Raw genomic sequence first — 17,279 nt, forward strand, 5'->3', positions numbered from 1 at the left:
AGTAGTGATGCTGTAGGTAACACACGGGATCACGGGGGATCAGCTGGTTCGGACCTACCTCTTGTTTTACGTGATGGAGCCAGAGGCCCAAAGTCACAGAATCTATACACGGAGCAGAGTCAGGATTCAAACCGGGTATGACGAGAGAATCCCAGAGGCCCCAGAAATGGTCCTTCCTGACACAGAAGGCCCAGGCCCATGATTGGGCGGCCTCGATCAGCCCAGGCCCTCCCTGGCTAAGGCCTGCCGGCACCCCGGGAGGAGCAGATGGCAGGGAGAAGCGTCAGTGCGAGAGGCTCCTGTTTATGGGTATGGGCAGATGAATAGGCCCAAGTTTGTCGGGTGAGGTGAGGGATGACTAAAGGGCCTGTTGGGGGAATGAGATGGGTGTGGTCCCCCAGAAAGGGGAGGAATTCTCTGGAGTGGTACAAAGGAGGCTTAGTGGGCTGGGATGGACCCATGGCCAAAGGAGGGCCCGGACCAGCTGGGACTCCCTGCCCTCCCAGGCAGCTGCCTGCCAGAGTGTCCCCTGGAGAGGGGAGCTGAGGAAGGCCCCAGGCCTGAGTCATCCCAACGAGACCGGACAGGGCTCAGGGCAAGTCTGTGGCTGAGGGGTGGCTCTGATGACCTCATGGCGCTTTTCATCTGGGACGTGTAAGGAGTTGCCAGCCAGGGTGGGATCTAGGGAAAGACCATTATCTCCTGATGGGGTCCCCTTGGGAGTTCCTGTTGCCAGGGTGGGGCCCTGTCTTCCTCCCTTCCCTCTGGCCCGCTCCTTGAGTCCTGAGATGACTGTCCTCTTGGACAAAACCTTTCACTGGATTCCCCAGCGCTTTATGGGGGACCCCCCAGAATGCTTGTCCGGAGGTTTGGGGTCCCAGCCTCCACTCTGCTGCTTATAGAGGTAGGGGATTCCATACTAGGAGAGCTCTCAGACACATTCCGGTCCAAACATCACTTGTCAAATGGGAAAACAGACTTGGAGAAGTCTTGGCTTTGGAAAAAGCACTTTCCACCACACTGCATGATCTTGGACAAGTCAATTCCTTCCTTTCCCTTCATTTTCTCCATTTCTAAAATAACCTGGTCCCTCAGGTCATTTCCTCTTCCTATGTTCTAGGATTCCTTCTTGCCTCTTGTTTCCTATAACCAGAGACCAGATCTCCTGATGGCTTTTATGGGATCTTCCCAATGTCTCGGGCCTTCCTTATGACTGGACTTTGCCCCTGGGGAAGAAGCAATCCAATCCCTTTGTGATGGTGGGGAGGGAGGGGAAGGAAGGGCTTGTCGACTCCAGCATGTTCTGAATTTCTAAGAAGAAGTTAGTTGAGGAGTCTGGGAGGCTAAGGAGTGTGTGTATGAGTGTGTTTGTGTGTGTGTGTGAGCATGTGTGTGTGTGTGAGCGTGTGTGTGTGTGTGAGCGTGTGTGTGTGTGAGTGTGTGTATGAGCGTGTGTGTGTATGTGTGTCTGAGCGTGTGTGTGTGAGCGTGTGTGTGTATGTGTGTGTGAGCGTGTGTGTGTGTGTGTGTGTGTAAGACCCTTCTACCCAGCATGTAAGCCCTCCCTCCCACTATCTAGCCCCACCTTCTTGACAAGCCTTATAGCCCATTCCCCCTTATATGGGGATAGGGCGTAGATCTGTGACTTTCCTCAGCACCTTCTCACAGACACAGAGAGTTGCCTGTGCCACTAAGAACCTCACTGACTTATCGGGAGTCACAGCCAATGTGTGTCAGAGGCAGGATTTGAACCTGGCCCTGCCTGGCTCCAAGTCCAGCTCTCTCTCCTCTATCCCTGTGATGTCCCTTTTTCTTTACCTGTCCCAAATGGGCCAGTCTGCTCATGTGCTCCAGACGCTCTCCTGCCTCCATCTCTGCCACCAGTTACACAGACCTGGAACACTCATGTGCCTCCTCCTTCTCTACTTGCCAGAGACATCCTCCACTGTTTTACTGTCTGCCTTCTCAATGGCTCGGGGAGGGAGAAAATTTGGAACCCAAAGTTTAAAAAATGAATTTTAAATTAGCAAATGATAAAGAAAATAGAATCTTAAAAACAGAACAGCTTTCCCCACCCTTCAAGGCTCAATTCTCTTGCTGCTTCTTCCAGGAAGCCTTCACTGATTTTTCCCCAAGCCCACTTAAGAAGTTCCCTCTCCTTGCTCTGAACCTCTATAGCTCATTAAATTCCTCTTCTGTGTCTGTGTCTGATTCCCGATCCCGCCCTACAAACTGTGCCCTCCTGTGGATGGGGACCAGTTGTCTTCTGTTATAACATCTCCCCTGCCCCAAGTTCAGGACCCGACACCCACAAGTGCTGAAGGAGGAAATGTGGAAAGAGCAGCTAAGATGGGCAGGACCCCAACTCAGTTCTAGCAATACAAAAGGCCCTGTCTTCAGAGACCTTAACTTTTAATAGCAGGAAAATTTGGACACAACAATGGCCTGTGGGAGAAGGAAATAGACCCAAGCGTACATTGGAGGGATCATTACATTTTTGGAGTGAGCATTTACTTCTCAGAAATCAGCAAACATTACCCATGACAGTAGGCTGTTGACTGCCTATGCTTAAGAAAGTGATGAAAAAAAATAGGAATAATTCTATTTAAATCTAAAAATGGATAATGCTTTTTAGAGAGCCAATTGTTAAATAAATATTTACCAGCGCCAGTGGTTAGAACCTACTTCAAGGATCGTACGCTCTTTGATATAAAGAGGCCGAGGCTCTGAGAAAAATGAAAAAGCAGGAGCATGCTGATGTATGTTTAACAACTAGCTTTCCAAAAAAAGGATGCACCATACATTTTAAAGTTTAATGTGTGCTATTACCAGTCTCTCCATCACTTTTTAAAGTCTGGATGATTCACAAAGCAAGAATCAGGTCTTGACTGGTAGCATCTGTTGATTTCTGAGGTGTAAATAAATGCTCATGCTGAAAATTTAACAATAGGTTCTAGCAGATCCCCTGTGAGGAAGAAGTCATCCTTATCTGAGGATGTGGTGGGAGTAGGGGTGGAGTTGAATTAGGGGAGGTTTTGCAGGGAGGTGATCTGAGATTTGAAGAAATAAAAGGATTTCAGTAATGGAGGAAAGAGAATGAAATGAGGAGGAAGACTTCACAGGACTCAGAGAAGGAAAAAGGAAGAGTAGTCAAGTTGCTAGAATTACGGGACACAGCTGAGACAGCAGGTTGGCGTCGAGTGATGGAAGGCCTTGAATGCCAAGATAGAGAGAGAATCTTTTATTTGGGTAGCTACTGGAAGATACTGAGGAGAGGAGAGATGAGTTTGGAATAGGAGGATGAGCCTTGAGTAGCTATCTGGTGCAGTGGATGGAGCAGCCTCAGATACTTAATACTCACCCTGGGCAAGTCACTTAAGCCCAACTGCCTGAAAAAAAAAAGGAGAAGGAGAAGGAGGAGAGGAGAAAAAGGAGGAGGAGTAGAGGAAAAAGAGGGAGGGGGAAAGGAAGGAGGAAGAGAAAGAGGAGAAGAGGAGGAAGAAGGAGGAGAAGGAAGAGAAGGATAAGAAGAAAAAGAGGAAGGGGGAAAGGAAGGAGGAAGAGAAAGAGGAGAAGAAGAGGAAGAAGGAGGAAAAGGAGGAGAGGAAGAAGAAGGAGGAAGGGAAGAAAGAAGAAAAAAGAAGGAGGAGAAAAGAAAGGAGGAGGAGAAGAAGGAGAAGAAGGAGAAGAGGAAGAAGAAGGAAGAGGAGGAGGAGGAGAGAAAGAAGAAGGAAGAGGAGGAGGAGAGGAAGAAAGAGGAGGAGGAGAGGAAGAAAGAGGAGGAGGAAGAGATCTTTTTTGATCAGGGGAAGGTCTCCCTGCTTCTTCAAACCCCCACTTTCCTTCTACAGGGGGGGCCCATCCTCAAACCGAGGCTGCCTGGGCTCAAAGCCAGAGCCGGGTCCTCGGCTTCCCTGTGTATCCTTTGTTGACTAGAAGGGGAGGACGGATCTGAGGAAGTAAGTCCTCCAGGGAGGACTCGGTGCACCTGCTGCTAGGCCAGCAGCCCGCTCCCAGTATCTGACCATGCATGCTGAGCTTCCCATCTCTGAGCATCAGCCAGCAGTACAAACATACTCCCCCAGAACGGGGCTGGGCTCTTCCATTCCTATCCCGCAGTACCATAGAGACCCTGAAAGAGCATCCAGGAGCCTCTGACCTCCTCACAGCCACTCCCAAGTTCACCCCAACCAGAGATAAGTGGAAGCTGCAGAGTTATCTTGGAAAAAGTCAGGACCCGAGGTCAGAGGGCATGCCCTCTGTTTGTACCATTTCTCTGGAGCCTCAGTTATCCCTGTTGAAAAATGGGAATAATGATAATTATCAGTAAAACTCATGCTTTCTGCCTTAAGGAATCGTTGTCCCAGAGCACTGCCCACCCCAAAAGCACTTTTTACCAACATGAATTTAAAGCGATGGCTCCGTGGCGTAGCAGAGGTAGTAACACTGTTTCTGGAGGCAAGACCCCAGTTCAAATCTTATCTCTCATAGCCAAGTGACTTAGCCTTTTCTAGGAAATGGGGCCGATAATCACACCTCATGAAGTTGTTGTGAGGGCACATGAGACAGAAGATAGAAACTTCATAAATCAGCCATTACTGTTATCCAATTCCCCCTTTTTGGGACTCAGTTTTTGAATCTGGAAAGTGGGGACAACAATATCGGGGATACCTGCCTGCCCCACTGTTGCTGTGAGGAGAGTGTTTTGGAAACCGCCGAGTGTTCCAGGAGTGTGGGTTATAATCCCAATAGCCATTATCATGAGGAGGGTGATGGACTTGTTCAGGGCCACCTAATCAGTCCTGGGTATCCGCCCAGAGTTAGGCTTAATGTTCATTGTGAGTCAACGACTAATAGAGCTAATTTAGTCTTCGCTGCAGGAAGAAGGACGCAGTGTCTGGGGCACGAGGAGGGAGCATCCTGCTCCCTTTATCCCTGGTTAGAATATATACGGGATTTTGCACTTGGGTCCTGGATTTTAGCAGGACACTGGCAAGCTGAGTCCTGGCCGAGCAGAATGCAGGGAGCCGGAGGAGACAGAATGTATGCAGCTTTGTACAAGACCCCAGCAGACTTTTGTTTTTACAAAGTGTGTCATTTAATGACAATAATCTTAATTGTTAGCACTTATAGTGTTCTAGAGCCTTCTAAAATGCCATATTTGACTCCTCAACAACCCTGGCAAGTAAGTGCTATTATTATTCCTATTTTATAGATGGGAAGATGGAGACAGACAAAATAAGTGATGTGGCCTGAAGTCACCCAGTCAGGAAGTATCTGAGATTCAATTTCAATCCAAGTCTTCTTGATTCCTAGAAGCATCAAGCAGCCTCACTCTGAACAAGCCAACTTAAAACACTCCTGATCCACAGAAAGGCTGCTCTCAAGGAACAAACCCACATGGCTCGGGATTCAAAACCGCCATCTCCAACTCCAAAGGAGGCAGTACGGCCCAGTGGAAAGAGCACCAGTTCACAGGCCAGAAGGGTCACCTCTGGGGCCTGCTACCCCTGTGAACTGGGACAAAGCGCTCAACCCCGAGCCCCAGTCCTCATTTGTAAAATGAGCTGATTGGATTCCATGATTTTTGAACAAGTCTATCGTCTTCACCATTATAATGGTTGTTATTGGGATTATAACAATCCTTGGCAGTTGACAAAACACTTTCCTCATAGCATCAGAGGGGTAGGTAGGTACTGAGAATATTCTTATCCCCATTTTCCAGATGAGGAGACTGAATTCCAAAGTGAGGGAATTGAATTATAACAATAATGACTAATATTTATGGATGAAGTTTTAAAGTTTGTCTATTTTAGAGTTGAAATCATCCAGTTCTAGACCAGAGTTCTTTTTGTAGCTCCATTGTTGTTGGGGTTCTTTGGGAGAGCAGAGCATATAATTTCATTGGTGGGAAAAATTCTCTTTACCAGTACAGGTCATCCCCTTTCTGTAATGACTTAGAGAGTCCCCTGGGAACACTGCAGGGTAAGTGACATGGTCATACAACAGTATAGGGCAAAGGCGGGATTGGAATCCAGGTCTTCTGCCTCCAAAGCCTCCCCTCTATCCACTAGACTGTATTGCTTCTTCCAAATTCTGAAACAGAATTGCAGAGAAAAGCAGAGAATAATTGAGATTTACCATCCCCACAGTACCGATGACTCTGTTTGTCCTCATCATTTTATCAGGGTGTTTACTGTGTGCCAGCTGGGCCGGGGTGTTGGGGAGGGGAGACAAAAAAGGCTGAAGCGTGCATCTGACCCGCAGGGAGCCGGAGGGGGCAGGCAGGGTGGTCCTGGATGAGGAGACAAGACGGACACACAAAACACCAAAAGAACAAGATGAAACAGACTGTGCTCAGGGCTGATGAGGAGGACAGACAGTTCCGAAGCCGTTCCAGAGGGAGATCCCGGAGATTTAAAAAAAATTATAAACTATCAGGAAAGGCCCTGAAAATTGTGGTCGTGCTTGACCCAGGAGGCTTGAATCTATCATTGCTCTTCAGGGAGAGCTCCCTCTGTAAAAGGAGACATGGGAGAGCAGAAGGAGCCGGCGAAGGGGAAGCTTTGGACTGTGTCCAAGTGGGTCAATGAGCCCCCAGCAGTGGGACTACTACTGTACGGGGAAGCAGAGAACGGGAGAACAGAAGAGATGCATCTTTCGGAGATGGGTCTGCGCAAGACGACAGTGCTGGTGACAGAGAGACAGGAGCATCCTCTTGGTCTTTTTAGGCTTTGAGAATGGGTTGCCTGGTCTGTGGGAGCTCAAGATTAGATTGGCCAGCAGGCTGAGGGCCAGTGCAGGACAGAGAGAATCTATTACTTGGAGGCAGCATGGTACGATGGGATTAGCGGGGGGCAGAGGACCTGGGTTCGAATTCCATGTCTGCCTTACACTACATAAAACAAGCGTTTTGGTCTCCCTTCCTCCATCGCAAGAAGAGACTGACCTAAAAGGTGCTTTCCATTTCTGTATTAGGGCTTGTGGTTCTCAATTACCAGCAACTTTCACAAACCCTGCAGGAGACGCCTGTGGTGGGGAGGAAGTGAGAACAGTGGGTAGTTAACACATATACAGTGTTTCAAGATTTGCGAAACATTTTTTATACAGATTATTTCATTTGACCCTCACTACAGCTGTCCCGGGGCAGGTTGTATAGCCCTGTTTTACAGATAAGGAAACTGAGCTCGGGAAGTGAAAAAGACGTGCTCTGAATCATAGCTAGTGAATGGCAGAGCCAGAATTCAAACTCTAGTCTTTTTTGACCCCCAAGTGCAGCTCTCTTTCCCCAATCCCTTGTCAAGGAAGAAAAGAAGGCGGAGCAGTAGAGGGAGCAGCAGGACTAGAATCAGGAGAGACACAGAGAGAAGCAGAAAGACAGACAGAGAAGGCTTGCCCGGGGACACACAGAGAGAAAATAAAAGGTGTAGGAAGTGGCATTTGAACCCAGGTTCTCCAGAGCCAGTGTTTTTTATGATAAAGACATCTGCCTTCTGGAGCTAGGAGTCCTGGAACTTGGGGAGGGTGAGGACCTGGAACACCAGGGTCTTTGAAGAGGGCAGAGGAGAAGACTTTGCACTTGGTCCTGAACTTGGAGGGGAAGAAACAGTGAGCTGGAGGGCCCCTGGTGACGGTGATCAGAATCTGAACAGGAGGAGTGACTGTGAAAGGATGGGGTTGTCCAGGAACAGTGGCAGAGGGGGGCTCTGAAAGCAGCGGGCGCAGTACAGAAGATGGCCATCTCTTGTGGGACTGTGATGGCAGGAGAAACGTGCCCAGAAGAGAGTGCCAGGAAAAAGGGCAGCTTTGAGTGGCAGGGAGAATCCCTGTAACTATAACCACTGGGAAGGGTCCTGGGGGAGAGAGAGCACAGGAGGACAGGGCCAGAGAAGTGCCAGGGCTATTTTTATCATGGATACAACAGAGAGGGGACGGATGCTGGCATCCTGAGGACTTTCCCATGGTCTCTTTGTCTGGCTCTGAGCTGATCCTCGGTACCCATCCAGAGGGCACAGTTTTCCAGGCAACATGTTGGGGGTGGAAGAATCTGCTCAGGGTGAGCTTAAGAAGGACTTAGGAGATGGGGGTGACAATCACGGGTCCTTGGGGAAGTAAGGCAGCAGTCCAAGGGTCTCGGTTGTTTCCCTGTGGTGATTGTGAGAAGAGAGAACTGTGCAGCTCTGTGAATATTAGTGCCTGGGGCAAAGCCCCACTACCCCATGCTAGTTCCAGCTTTCTCTGTATCCTTTGGTCCAGGTCTCCCGGAAGGTCAGTGTTGGAAAGCTGATCTGGAGCTGCCTAAAGACCCAAATGACCCCTCCTTGGTCCAGAGAAAAGCCAAGGGGTCCCAGGTCTAGAAGAAACCATTCTGAGTATAATAAATGTATGCATCATGTATGTTCTGGAAGGGCAAATCTTAATCCTGCCCACACTTTGAGACTTAGCTCAAGCGCCACCTCTTTCTGGGAAACTCCCGGATTTCTCCCAGAGCACCTTGCTCTCTCCTTCTTCCGGCCTCTCGCCTCCCTTTCTGCCCGGACCTTCCTGGCCCTCCACACACGTGGCCTGGAATCATCATCAGCCCAGCCAAATCCTCTCAGGCAGTGACCCTATCTGGCTCCTCTCCGTGTCTTTCTCAGCCGGGATCAGGCCCACAGAGTCTAAGTAGTGTGGAATCTTTGTGCCTTAAGAAAGTTGTCTTGGAGCCAGAAGGGACCTCGGAGACCCCAGAGGGCAATTTCCTTCTTTAAAGGGGAGGAAACTGAGACTCGGAGCAGGGAAGGGAATTGTCCCAGGTCACAGAGCTGGTGAGCATCATAAGAAACGGGATTCCAATCAATGGCCGACTCGCCAGCCACCAGCTGTGGGCAGAGCCCCGGACCTTGTCCTTGCTGCTTGTAAAACGGGGGAGGGGAGGGACTTTGTGTAAATAAGTGCTTGTTGATTGACTGATTGGAGTCCCTTTAACTCTGAGTCTCTCGACACTGTGAGAAGATGCTCAGCTCATTTTTTCAATGCACATGTGTGTTCGTGTGTCCATGTGTGTGCTTGTGCAGGAACACGTGTGCTTATTTATTCATGCGTGTGACTGTACATGGCTGTGTGCGTGCGATGGCAGAGCCAGGAGTGGGGGACTCCAGTCCAAGCCCTCTGTCTGCCGCCGGCTCCCCACGCCGTCTTCTTCTGTCTCCACCATTGCGCCTGGCTCTGCCATTCAAGACGAGCTCTCCTTCCCCTAAGAGGCAGACGTCTGCCCGAGAGGCCCCCAGCCCCCAGTCCCCTTCCCCACCTGTGTCATCGTAGACAAAAGGCTGTTTTAAGTCTTTGTTCCCCAGTAGATGGGCGGGCAGAGGGAAAACCAGCACAAAGGCTGCGGAGTGAGCGGAGGCCCCCCGGAGAAGGAGCATCCTGCGGGAGAGGGGAGCGGGGGCCCTTCGGCCCTCCCGGGGAGAGGAGCGGCCTCCTCGTCCCCAGCTGCCGGGAGGGAGGCCGGCCGGCCGCCGGGCAGCCCTGGCTGGCGGGGAACCTCCTCGTACCAATTTTGGTAATAGCGCGCTACGTGACTGGAGGCTGAGTCAGCCCAGAGGAATGAGTGGGGACGCTTTGTTCTCCCAGCCGTGCTGTAATATGAACGTGCCCAATGGACCAAGCCAGCTCTTGGCAGAGAGGGAGCCGGAGGTTAACGAGTGACATAATTGTGTATCTAGCAGTACCACACAGCCAGGTATGAGAGCGATGCGGGGCAGAGACAATGTGCCCTGCGGTCCCGCTGTCCCCCGGGAGAACGGAGGCCCGGCTCGGAGGCCCGGCTCCAGCAGAGGGGCCTGCTTCGGCCTCCCCCCCCCCACTCACTCCTGCCCTGGACGAGCTGAGGAGGGGCCGGCTGGGCCTGGAGGGAGACCCGGGGCCTTGGGGCTGGAGAAGGACCCCCTTCCCTTTGGCTGAGACATCCCAATCTGGACCAAGCGGCTGCCGAAGGCTGAGTCAGCAGTGATGGTCTCTCACTCTGTTAGTCATGGGTGACTAATCCCTTTCCAGCCTGGGTCCTTAATTTTAGCATCTGAAAAATGGGCATAACCCATCCCTGTCCTGGCTCCCTCCCAGGGATGCTTTGAGTCAGACAACCAGCACTTGGTGTCGTGGAATCATAGAACGTTAGTCCTTTAGAGACCTACTTTCCCATCTCCTTCACTTTACAGAGAGGTCCAAACAAGAAAAATGGCCTCAAGGACCCACAATTTATAAATGGCAGAGCCGGGATGAAACCCAGCCACGGGATCAGGGGCTTTCGAGCCAGAGGAGACCTTCAGATGCCAGAAAGGCTCCCTCCCTTATTTAGAGATGGAAAACTGAGACCCTGAAAAGTGAGGGAGGGGGCTTCTATCTGTAAGAGACCGGACTTGGACCCTTTGACCCTAAATCTGGCATTGTTCCCAATGTATTCCAGGTGGCTTTGCCTCCAGAATATCTCCTCTTGGCCTGGGGCTTTGGGTCACGCCCCCGATAAGCTTTATGGGGACATCTCCCCGGCAGAGCACTTCATGTAGAAGGCAGAGGACTTGGCTTCATCCACTTATGACTGTATGATCATGGGTAAAAGAGGACAAGAAAGCAGGATCCTTGGAATCAGGAGAGCTGGGGGCAAATTCTGCTCAGTGTCCTGTGATCCCCAGAATTTTTCTTTCTTAGCCAACTGGAATGGCAATCTGGAGTTGGAGGTATGTGTGTGTGTGTGTGGGGGGGGGGTTGTTCTGAAGTTAGCCCCAGTAATTCCATTTACTCTAAGGTCAGGGTTCAGGAGGCAAGTGCTTCAGGATTAGGGGAAAAGTTTGGGTTTAAAAATTCTTGGCTTCAAATCCTAATAATTTCTCCCACCTCAGTTTCCTCAGCTGTAAAATGTAAAAAGGGCTCAACAATACCTCTGTGGTTCCCTCCAGTCCCAAATGGATGATCTCACGTCCCCTGATCACTTTCTTTTCCCCTTTTATCTGGACTTCCCTTTTATATAGCAGATTGTCAGAGCCGGAGCCCTCCCCAGGCCAGGATTGGTTACAAGGAATAAACTCTTTTCTCCATAAAAAGCACCCCTGAGGCTGCCTCAACCCCACCCTGAGAGAGCTAAAGATTCACCTGGGAATGTCCTTTCTGGCCTCCGGGCCCAGAGAACCAGCAGAACCTTCTAGAACTTCTGAGTCACCGCTAGGGAGGGACGTAGGCCCCGAAGGGGGAGAATCTGAATTACTCCTAGCATCTATTCACTCTCTACTCCCAATGGTCCTACAGGAATAGGCACTATAACTTCCATCAGGCTGAGGCGTGGGGAGCGGAGGTGAATTATCCATCTTGTGGCTGAGCTGTGACTAAGACTTTAGAATCAGGGAGGATCTAGTCCAACCTCATCATTTTACAGTCACTTTTCTCTCTAAGTCTCAGTAGGGGGGACTGACTTATAACGCCATTTTTGGCTCTAAATCTACAATCCCTCTCCCCAAGATTCAGGCTATGGCTGGGCTAGAGTGCTCTCTCAGACCCCGGTAACCCTGGGTCTCCCCATCCGGGACCCAGTTCTCCAGGGACCACGGCCCAGGGTGCTCATGGGTGGAGTGCCCCTCTTTTCCTTTCTTCTCCCCATGAGGTAGGAAAGGAGATGCAACAGGAGAAGCATCAGGTGGGCCACCATCCCCCCACCCCCAGCCCCAAATATCTTCCCACTACTGGTACCTGTCACTTTGCCTCCAATTTGACTTTTATAGAGAATTATATTATTATAGAGAATTATTAATTATTGAGAATAATTACATGAAAGCCAGCATTGCTTCTTAGAAAATTTCTGCCCCATGTAGTTGCCTAACCAACAGGAGAGTGTGGACTTACAGAGTTGGAAAAGACAGTCAAGATTATACAGTAGAAAAGGGAATTTTACCCGGAGCTCAAGGATCTGGGTTCAAATCTTAGCTCTACCACTTCCTCCACATGTAAACTAGGACAAGTCATTATGGTTCTTAGTTCCTACCTTTGTAAAGTAAGAAAATTTCAGCCCCAAGCTTATGTCTATGATACAAACTCCCACTGACCCATGCACCATCCTTCCTGTGGCACTCCTGAAGAGAGGCTCCCCAGCAATAAGAATGGGGACCCTAGAAGCTTCCTCAGCCCTGAAGGTGTCAATGCTGAGGAACCCATGAGGATGCTCCTTCTATTGCTGGACAGCTCTGATGGAGAAGACGTTCTTCCTCACACAGTGGTGAAATCTGCCTTTAACTTCCACCGGGTCCAAAGGCAAGGATTTGGAGGCCCAGAAATGATTCTAAGAACATGCAGCTGTAGTAGGGAGGGGAGGGCAGAGGCTTCCTGGGCAGTTCTTCTGAATGCTCCCAAGTCACTCAATGGGCATCTCAACTGGTCCCTTCGTTTTTTTCCCTCCTCTTCTCTTCTAACAGTGATGAATGCAAAATTGACATTCCATGAAATAATATATCAGCCAAGTTAGGCTCCAGGGGAGGGGAAATGGAGGAGAAGAGGCAGGGAAGGGCATTTGGTTCTGAGTTTTTCCCACAGATAAGGAGAGGGAATATGGATGAGGATAGCATTAAGGACGGGCAATCTTTCACAAAAGAGACCAACGTTTCTCTTTATCTGATGGGCCTGCCCGTATATTGAGATCTGTGGGCCAGGGACACGAGGAGGGTGCCCAATTGGTAGGTGGGAGCAGCAGCTCTCACAGATTTCTGGGAAGGAATAAAGTGGTAGAGAAGCTAAGGGCCGAAGATATAACTAACATGGGATGACTAGGATATTGACCCAGGGTGCCTGTTTCCCAAGAGGAGAAGATATTTTATTCCTTTGATATAATACTAAGTTGATTGATAGGAAACATGTTCTTATTTATCTCCTAGCCTCTGCTCACTCATTCGGACCTTGGATCGCCACTCATGGAAGCTCCTTTCACCATCACACCTTTCCTTCAGGTCTGCCTTTCCCAACCAAGGAACCGGCTGGCCATTGCATCTAACTGGGGCCGGCAACCAGGGGGATGAAGCTCAAGGATGACAGTGGCGTCCATGGACCTTGAGTTGCCTTGGGGTAGTGCCATTCCAGAGTATCTCTGAGCCCGCCCTTGTTCATGCAGCTCTCTCTGGGCTAGGTGGTCTCTTACTGGGAGATGGATCAAGACTGATCGAGACTCAGGGGTCTGGAGCTGGAAGGGAAGCTGGGATTCCCCGATCATAGTGGACCAATGAAAGGCCCATATGTCGCACTTCTGAATTTCAGCAAGGATCAGCTGGAGGAACAAAGGATGGTTAGTTCTGAGAAAAGAACCTGCTGGTGGCGGGATCACTGATTTCGTGTACATGAAGAGCTATCATGTGTGAGGGATGCCCCGAGAACCCCTGGACAGAATTCCAGGTAGAAGCTTGGGTAGTCAGTCACTCAATAAATAACCATTAAGCGCCTACTGTGTACCACAGACCTTGAAGCAATGGATGTAAATGAGGGTCTCCTTAAGGGGAAAAAACCTTCCTGCTACCTCAGGGGGTGGTGAGCGCTCCCCATCTCTTAGAGGGCTTCCCTTGACAGGGTAATAGAGGAGGGGTCCTCTCCTCTCCAGGTTCTTCCAGGTCTGGAATCTAACTTAATTCTGTGTTCCCCAAGGATGGGAAGCTGAATCTGGAGGGGCTTGGAGGGGACAGTCAACCCCTGCTCTGGAGAACAGATCATATGCAGGAAGGAATAGGAATCCATGTGGGATGCGGACTAGAACCACTTCAAGTTCTGTCAAGCAGCCACCAGGGGGCAGCGGTGCACAGAGCAAGCAGCCATTCCCACCCATTTACACTGGAGGGGGGAAAAGTCTACAAAAAGCAGGGGATCTAAGCTCTGTTCTCTGCTGGGTTGCTGACTATCCCTGTGGGCTGTGGGCAGACCATTTCCACTCTCTGGGACTCAGTTTCTTCCTCTGTCAAATGGGGATGGCAATCCCCCCTTCTCTCCCCAGAAAGTAGCTAACACCGTGATCCTATGTGTTTTAAAATAGTCATAATCCTTGACCCACAAGAATATCTTTTTACCTCTTTTTCACAGTGCCTGGAATACAGTAAGCACTTACTAAATGTTTATTGATGGATGGATTGCTATCAGAAGTCATCTAGTCTAGCCTCCTTTTTTTTTTTTTTTTTTTACAGATGAGGAAAGTGCTCCCCAGAGAGGTTGTCAGACAATCAATAAGCAACAAGCATTTATTAAATACTACTGTATGCACTTTGCTAAATGTGGGGAAGGCGAAGAAAGGCAAAAAATATTCCCTGTTTTCAGAGAATTATGGGAGAAGGCAACGTGTTAACTGCTATGTACAAACCAACCACTGGGATGTTGGGAAAACCTTGGGAGGTTTTAGTTGAGACGTCATGGATCATCCAGAATTAGGGAGGGAGGTGAAAATCCTGCCATCCAGCCCAAGCGCCCTCTCCGCTGCGCACTCAGCTGCCCCTCATAACATTATAGCTAGCATTTATGAAGCACTTTGGGGCTTGCAAAGCACTTTACAAACACCCCCTGATTTTATTATTTAGGTGCTCCTATCACACTCATTTTACAGATGAGGAAACTGAGGAAGACGGTGAGTGACTTGCCCAGTCACAACGCTCATAAGTGTCTGAGAGCAGATTTGGAGCAGTTCTTCCTGACTTAAGACCCAATGTTTTATGTATGACGTCACTTAGATAGCTTGGCAGTAGGAGTGGGGGAAACATAGGAGTTACCTAGACCTAAGGGTTGGTCGAGGAGAAATAAGGAAGTTCATGAGGGGAAGAATTAATGGGGTGGAGGAGAGAATAATGTTGTCAGGCAATAAATATCTCTTGGGATTTACAAATACCAAGAATGAAACAATCCCTCCTCCTGGGGAATTAGCTGACCCTATCATCTTCCCAAAAGGGGGTATGTGGGAAATTAGCCTAACCCCATCCCTTTCCAAAGGAGGAAACTGAGACTCACAGTAAATGTCTGGGCCAGGGTTCCATTCTTGGACTTCCTGACCAAGTCATCCCCTATTAACTATGGAACCAGAACTGTGGAGACTGAAGGGACTGTTTTTGGGTGAGATTATGAGGAGCAGGGGGCAGAGCTTCCAGGATACCTGCCTCCTCACACTTTCCTCTCCCAGTCCCACTGGAAGCGGGTGGAAAGGTGGCTGTGGAGTCACAGAATTTGGAAGGATCCTTGGTGGCCATTTAGTTCTCTGAAAAAAAAAATACCTTTTTGAGTATATCTGACTAATGATTGGTCCAGCCCCTGTTGGAAGATATACAACAGCAGGGAACTTACTATCAGCCCAGGAGGCCTCTTTCTCTTTAGAAAGCCCCCATTGTTAGCGAGTCTTTCTAGTATCAAGCTTAAATTTGCTTCTTTGCCCCTGTTCCTCCTGATTTCAACATGGGGGGTGTCTCAGCAATTACCCAGGATTAGGACAACAACAATAATGAACAGCTAGTACTTTAGCATTTTAAGGTTTGCCACAGTATTACCTCTTTTGATCCTCACAACAACCTCGGCAGGTAGGGGCTATTAACATTCCCATTTTATAGATGAGGAAACTGAGGCAAATAATGTGAAATGACTTTTCAGGGTCACAAAGTTAGCAAGAGTCTGAAGCTGTCTTTAAAATCAGGTCTTCCTGACTCCAGGCCCAGTATTTGCTCCTCTGTGCCACCTTGCAGCCATGTCCTTTGTTTTCATAGATGAGGAAATAGACCCAGAAAGACTGGAACCCAGGCTCTTTTCCTCTGCAATCTGGGACCCAGAGAACAAGACAAGCCGTTCTTCCCTATGATGGTTCCCCCAATAATTAGACAGCCATCATATCTGTTCTAGGCTAAATTTCCCCTTTTCCTTCAACCAGTCCTCAGATGGCATGAATTCCAGCCCTTCCCCAAGTTTTGTCCCAGATGAAAAGCTAGGCTAAGATTATAACTAAGCAGAGGGGCTGAAGAAGGGGCTGGCCCGCCACTTTCCCATGCAGGATCTATCCTATGGACAAGGTCTATCTCTTCTCTGAGTTTCCGTTTCCCCATCTGTAAAATGGGGTTAATAGGTCCCTGAAAAACATTTCATAAATCTCGAAGGACCAGAGAACTTGGAGTTGTTAACATGATTCCTATTATTCCTTGCACTAGCCCATGGCATACTCCAATTAAGCTTCTCTGCCCCAATCGCCGTGTTTTACACTTGCAGTAATTGAGGTTCAGAGAAGCCGGATGGCTGCGGCAGGGTCACACAGCTACTAAGCTGCAGATCCGGCCTGGGAACCCGGGGCTCTCTCCAGGATCCGAGGGCGAAGCGGATAAGGAGGCCGATTGTTCTCCCCTCCCCCGGGCTCCTGCCGGCTCTTCTCCCCCCTTGCCCTCGAGCTTGGGCCCCGGACAAATTCCTCGACTACTTGGGCCCACACCTTCCCGCGGCTGGCAGCCTCGCTGCCAGCTGCCGCCGTTTCTCACGTAGGCCTGGGCCACAGGTCCCGGCTGCCACCGCCTCCCCAGGAGCCCGAGTCCTAAAAAGGAGCGAGCTGCGGCTGTCTCACCTGGCGGTTTGTGTCCCGCCCCGCCGGGCCAGCCTGCCAGCCCTCGGCGGCCGGGTGAGGAGCGGGGCCGGTGGCGGGGCGGGTGCAGCCTGGCCCCCCGCCCGGGGCTTCCTGCATTCTTGTCCCATGAGGCCCCGGCCGGCTGTTCCACTAAACAAACAAACAGGTGGGAGCAGCAGGCGCTGGGGGAAGCCGGGCTGAGGCTGGGCTGCGGCTGGGCTGCCCTGTCTCTGCTCAGCGTGCCGGCAGACACGGACTCGCGCCCCGGCTTCAGAGAGTGTGCAGGGGCTCTGGGGGCAGAGTCCAGAACGGAAGCCGGGACTAACTCCCCTCCTCTCTCTCCTCCTGACCCTGAGCCTGTGAGTCCTCGCCCCTCTCCGAACTTCACTCTCTTCATCTATAAAATGGAGGTGGTGATACTTGTACTACTCGGGCTAGAGAGCTGTGGGGAAAAAATCATAACCATAATTATAAATTTTTAGTTTTAATTTTTAAATCATAAAATATAATGAACATGGGAGCTATTGTTCTTATTATTGCTCTCCTGAAATCGGTGGAGGGCCGTGCCCTCCGATTGAATTAGTTCTACCATTAGCTATCCAGCTAGGACAAGGTCGTGGTCATTGATAGGTCTAAAGCAAAGTCCTGGGCATTAGCACTGGGGGCCCTGGACCACCCCGTCCCCCTCCCTCTGTTAGGAGGG

The 17,279-nt window shown here is 50.0% G+C and overlaps 1 long non-coding RNA gene across 1 annotated transcript; it reads left to right on the forward strand.

Moving 5' to 3' along the window:
- Positions 1-9,378: 9,378 nt before the first annotated feature.
- On the forward strand, positions 9,379-13,454 carry LOC127558146 (uncharacterized). Its single transcript, XR_007952724.1, has 2 exons — positions 9,379-9,724; positions 12,897-13,454. It is a non-coding gene; the product is annotated as an uncharacterized LOC127558146 (long non-coding RNA).
- The last annotated feature ends 3,825 nt before the right edge of the window (positions 13,455-17,279 follow it).

The sequence above is a fragment of the Antechinus flavipes genome, chromosome 3, assembly GCF_016432865.1.
Source record: "Antechinus flavipes isolate AdamAnt ecotype Samford, QLD, Australia chromosome 3, AdamAnt_v2, whole genome shotgun sequence".
Taxonomy (NCBI): domain Eukaryota; kingdom Metazoa; phylum Chordata; class Mammalia; order Dasyuromorphia; family Dasyuridae; genus Antechinus; species Antechinus flavipes.